This window comes from Notolepis coatsorum (genome assembly GCF_963971535.1).
Source record: "Notolepis coatsorum genome assembly, chromosome: 10".
Lineage (NCBI taxonomy): Eukaryota > Metazoa > Chordata > Actinopteri > Aulopiformes > Paralepididae > Notolepis > Notolepis coatsorum.
In genome coordinates this window covers 6,291,764-6,298,310 of record NC_140174.1, presented here as the reverse complement: position 1 = coordinate 6,298,310, position 6,547 = coordinate 6,291,764, and positions in this window count along the sequence as shown.

Below are 6,547 nucleotides of genomic sequence, written 5' to 3'. Positions count from 1 at the left end.
TATGTCATGTATGTCTTATATGTTATGATGAATTGAAAATGGGGGACCCTGATGTAAACAAGACGAAAGTCTTTCTCTGGTCTGCATCCCCTTAACAATTGTATGTATTGAGCTGTACTGTACTGTACCCATTCTGCAATCTGTTAATAAACTTTTCAATCAATCAATCAATCAATTGGATTATCAACGAAACCTTCTTGGTTCCAAGAAGAGGGTCTTGTGTATTACTGGGTTAGGACATTTACTGTACATTGGAGGGGGTTGGGTTAGGACATTTACAGGGGCCAGTTTCGAATTGCAGTCTCCCGTAGGTGCTCCTTGAGAGTGGTTTTAAAGGTGGGTAGTGATTCACATTCCTTTACAGCTGTGGGTAGGGCGTTCCACATTGATGTGGCATAATTGCGAAACATGTTTAGTCCCTTGTTTGAGCCAAATCTGGGTTTAACATTTCATTTTTTTCATTTCAACCTTTATTTTAAATCGTAAGCATCTGAGGTTTCCCTCATTTACAGAAACGACGATTGTACAGTACATAATAAAAACAATATTCAAAGAAATTTAAACACCAAAATAAAAAACGTTTCAAAATAATTAAAAAAGATCAACTAAAACAGTTACAGGTAGTCACACAATGGTCTGAAATCATACGTTTAAACATTCCATGGGAAGGGAGAACCTTGAATTTCAGTGTGAGTTGAAGGACATTCCATGAGTTAGAGGCATGATGGCATCAAAGGAAAAGGCTGACTTCCCTAGCTCAGAACAAATTTGAGGAACCCTAAGAACCATCCAGTCATTCGATCGAGTTGAATAGGTTCCAATATTCCAATCTCACAGTGAGGAGATATAAACAGGTTGTTTACCAATAAGGGCTTTAAAAATAAATAAATACCAGTGTTTGTTGCGCCTTTCTGCAAGAGAAGGCCAACCCACCCTATCAGTGATATGCAGAATCCAGAGGTTTAAGAGTTGATGCCGCAGCATGCCTATAAATGACATCACCATAGTCCAAAACTGATAAGAAGATTGATTCAACTATTTTTCTTCTACTAAATAGAGGAAAATTGGATCGGTTTCTGACATGATTTGTGGAGCTCCCTCTGGTGTTGTGGTCGTGGTATTCACTGACCTTTGGGAAGTATTTTGACATGTAATAATAATTGGTTAGACTAGAATAATAATTGGTTAGACTAGAAGTCTTTATTTGTCATGCAGTTACGCGAGATGGGCGACCCACAGGAACACACACACACACATGCACTGAGTCGCCGATGAAATGTCTCTCTGCACTTTTCCCATCCCGTTGTCCTTCCCCCCATGGGCAGCCAGGAGCAGATAGGGCATCAACGTGAGCCGCGCCCCGGGGACCAATCCAAGTGCTCCTGTCCGTCTTTGTCAAGGACGCCATAGCATTAGCGATCTGTTGTGCATGTTTTTCCATTGGGTTTATCTTATCGGGAGGAATCCCTTGCGAGCACGGGGAGAACATGCAAACTCTACACAGAAAGGCCTGGGAGCTACCCCACCTGAGTACCTGGCATCATGGAAATCTGGTCCCCAAGCGGGAATCGAACCCTGGACCTTCTTGCTGTGAGGCAACAGTGTTAACCACTACACCACCGTGCCGCCTGGGTACCTTAGTCGTGTAGTGTATCTTGTAGACCAGGCCCATTGCAAGTTGCTGTACTCTGTCATCTACTCTAAGCCATCCTAGGTTGTCAAAGTGGGCAGGGGTGAGGTGGTTCTAGGAGTAAGGTCAAGCAGTAGTCTGACCAGTTTGTTTGTGATGTTTGTCATTTTGTTTTTAGCGCCTTTGAGGTGCTTTGGTACCATGAGGTCCAAGCATAGTCGTAGTACCCTTGAATGAGTGCTCCTGCCAGAGTCTTCAGGGTATTCTTGTTTACCAGAGAGGAGATCCGGTACAAGAATCTAGTTCGTTGGTTGACTTTTTTTTATTACATTGGATGCCATTTTGTCACAGGAAAGATTTGCCTCTAGGATGGAACTTAGGTATGTAATTTCTAGTGCTGTCAAACGATTAAAATATTTAACTCGATTAATCGCATGATTGTCCATAGTTAACTCGCGATTAATCGCAAATTAATCGCATTTTATTTTTAATTAATTTTTTTACCTTAAACAGATCTTTTTCAAGTTCCAAGTTTTAATACTCTTATCAACATGCGAGTCAACAAATGCTTGCTTTGTGCAGCCATTTAACACAAAAGGATGACCCTCATGCATTGCAAATTTGCATCAAATTCAAAACAGAGTGATGCACAAAATAACTTAAAAGAAAATAATAATTTAAAACAATGAATAAAGTGTGCATGAAATAATAGGGGAAAGAAAACGTTAGGAACTTGTTACATTCACACACACAAGGGCTGATTAATCACACACCCCCCTCTCTCCCTCACACACACACTCTCCCAGCTCTTTTTCTCTTTTGCCCCTTCCTCATCTCTCTCACCCCCCTCTCTCTCTATATCTCACACACACACACACACACACACACACACACACACACACACACACACACACACACACACACACACACACACACACACACACACACACACACACACACACACTTCAGAAACAAACATAGTATCAATGAGAGCATCAATAATACACCTGAGTGAAGTCTAGTAAAATCTTTTTTTTTTTTGTTAATCTTGAGTTAAAAAAATTAGTGGCATTAATAGAATCGGGAGTTAACGCGATATTAACGCGATATATTTGACAGCCTTAGTAATTTCATCTTTCCTTGTGACAATATTGTCACCCACTGTAACTGAGAAGCCGTCGGCCTTGCTGAGTTTGTTATTTGAACCGAAGAGAATGGACTCTGTTTTACCCAGGTGTAATGATAGTTTGTTGTCAGCGAGCCAGGTGCAGATTTTGCCTAGTTCCGAATAATACAGGCGAAATAGTTGGTATGTATGTACATACGTGTAATAATGATGCGGTGCAGACACAAATAGTATAGAGAAAGCAATGCCAGGAAACTGGCTGAGGAACACTACTTAACCTAACTTAAATAGGTATCGGAAAGGTCTTATAGAGTATATAGGATTTATGTCATGAGTTGTACTTGCTTGTGTGATCAATAAGTAGTGTAAGGACAAGTCTAAACCTTTTTTTTATCTCACAAATACAGAGTTTATGAGTAGCAGATAGCAGAGTTCAACTAGACTATAGTGCATAAAATGTTTAGCAAAATATCGTCAGGTGCTCTTGGGTCATTGGGACTGTAAAAAAGACGGGATTCAAGGCACCCAAAAAATATATAAGGAAGGAAAATATCAAGCCTTTATTGTGTCGTGGCTACGTAGTTAAAAAAAAAGCCAACATGTTTCGACCAAGCTGGTCTTCATCAGGGCATTAATTGCTACTCACCCTTTATATACAAGAGTTCGTCAACACATGTGCCCCCAAACCCGTCGTACATTAGTGATGAGCAATCAATCAATTAATTCTAGACAGTAGACAAGCACATCAATAACAACATGACAAGGAACACACCAACTTTTTGGGAAATTAGCTTATTTGCCATCTACCCTGGAGTTAGACAAGCAGATACATACCATTTTCTTCTCTGTGCATGCAGTAGGCTTAGGGAACAGCCACACCGTTAGCCTAGCTTAGCGTCATTCACTGGAAGTAGGTGTGCCAGTGTTAGCCTAGTTCCCAACAGTCACGAAATACATTCCAAATACAAATACAAAACGTTCCTGTAAACATGTTGTGACCTGTGTATTTACCACGTGGAGAAATAAAAAAATATTTGACATTTTCGTTTTCTAAGCAGATATATACTCTGAATTTATTTTTGCCTGGGCGCAGTGATTTCATCACCTCAAAAGCCCTGTTTTTCAAAAAAGAGTTACTGTATTTTTTGTGTAAATTATTCGATACGCTTTGCAAAAAATATATATTCTAACCCTAACTAACCGTATATACACTTGTCCTAATAAACTAACCTACACTGTAGCACTCAACACTTTGATGAACATTGTTACTCAGCTGATAGAGTTGTACCCTTCCTGCTGACTTGTCGTACAGAACTTGTAAATAGCTTTGGATAAAAGCGTTCAGCTAAATGACTAAATGTAAATGCGCCACTTAATCTGGCTGACAATACCTTTTAATATGAAAGTATAAGTGTCGCAGATATGTTGATTGGCAGAAAATCCTTTTCTCAATATCTACCAGCTAGTTTCAAGGACTGTTATGCCTTCCTGAAATGTAATCTTTCTTTTTATTTCCTGAGGATTCAATTAAAAAGAGAAAGTGTTTCTCTTTCCTGCAACTATAGCCCTATACTCTGTCTCTCGTCTCTATTGGTACACTGCTTCTCATCTTGGAATATTCCTTGGATTTCACATGTGAAAGAAAATGTGTCAGACATCACTCTGTATTACTTTATACAGGAACCCCATATTCACTGGACAATGAGAACATGACTGCGATTAAAGGCGAAATCCACCCTAAAACAGAATTCACATCTCATTCCTATAATACTGAACAGCTCAGTTTCGATTTTTGTGAATATGAACAAGCTTCCTTTTAAGCCGATCACAACAAGAGAGACGAGACACTAGTGACGATGTCATCAAGAGACAAATCCTGGAGCTGCTCCGTAGACGGTGAATAGTGGAGCCACTCATCGGGCTCTATGTCCGTATCCATGGTGATTTCAGTCAAAATGATGGGTTGATTTTCTGTTTCAGAGCGGTAAGCCCTACATTTCAATGAAACTCATTGGGATGAAATAACTCAAGATTTTGTCTCTTGGTGGTCACGACTATAACATCTAAAGATGCACCAACTACTATTATTTGAACTCAGGATCATGGGAGATTCAACTACACAAATGTTTTTTTGGATATTATCGGCCGATATTGGCATTAAAATGTGATATCGGAAAATATCGGTATCGGTTTAAAAAAAAAAAAATGTTTTACATTTCTATAACCTTTATTTACCCACGCAAGCAAGTAAGAACAAATTCAGATTTTATTTATTGTCAAAAGTATGCATAATATTGTGTTAATTCCACAACAACAGATATGTAATGTTAATTACCTGAAATTATTCCGTTTTTGGGGGGGGGGGCGGAGAGAGGGGGGGGGGGGGGGGGGGGTATCGGTATCGGTTGATATCGGTTGATATCGGTATCGGAAATTAATAGTTGGACAATATCGGTATATCGGTAAAAAAGCCAATATCGAGCATCCTTATTTAGTGGCCGAGTCTACAAGGTCCTCATGCAACACGACAATGAGGATCTTGTAATAATTGATACCAAAATAAAAAGATTTGCAGTCGCTTGTTAATTTGTTGACATTTTGTTGATGCAGGTATAGACCGCATATCACAGCTGTATCGTGGACATCTATTGACCATAACTATTGCAGTCTATTCCCTCTGGCTCAAGGGCGTTGTCTTTATACAGGTGATGTTTTCTTCTTCTTCTTCTCCATCATCACCACCTGCTGTTTCCCACAGATCATCTGACGGCTAGTATTCACTCGGAGAGAAAGCCTCGATCACGTAGAAAACACCATGTGAAGGTCAAGCTGTCCAGACATGAGAAGAACTATAATGAAATAAATAAATGGACACAAGATTCAAGATTCAAGACATTTATTTGTCACATACATACATACATATATACATGTAGTGAAATGAACAAAGGTATAATCTGAAGCTTGCACTTTCGGCACGTTTTTTATTTGAAAAGCTTATATATTTCATTTCATACATCTTTTTGGTTAATATTATTTCACGAGTTTAAATGAATGTTTTCAATCATTGAAATGACAACAAACTTGGCCATAATTAAACTACACCGCGGAGGACGTGTGTAACAACCTGCAGGGTTGACGGGGAGATCTCAGGGCTGTCCTTGACTAACATGGGCTAATTATACAAGTGACGCCGTATTTCATCATCTGTGGTCATCGCAGGGCGTGAACATTCATGGCGTGGCGTAGCAAGTTGTTTGGACAGTTGGCACATTTGGCACGACAAGAGGAGTGATCAGAGCTTGTTATGATATTGGCCTCAATGTCGTCATGGTAATAATCCTCCTGGTGTTTAGTAGGGCTGACCCCTATTAATCGATTAGTCGACTAATCGGTCGAAAGGGGCCGTAGTCGACTGGCCAACCTCTTAGTCGAATATAATAAAAAAAATAAAAATAAAATATAATATTAATATATATATAATATATATTTTTTATATCATTTTTTCCAAAAGAAAAGAGTCCTAGAAGCGTGGCTAACGCTAATGGCACGCACACCAGAGGCTAACTGCCTACGAAAACAGGCACAGAGGCACTGAAAGAGGATTTTTCACTTATCTAATGAACACACTAGACTAGACAAATATCAAGATGTATCCATCAGTGGACCAATTGCATGCTTTTGCAGAGAGGACAAGAAGCCTTCAGTCGACTCCTTCAGACATTAAGCACCCCCACAGCCCAAATGGAATGATAAAAAATAAAAATAAAATAATATTTACGTTTTTTTTCTTT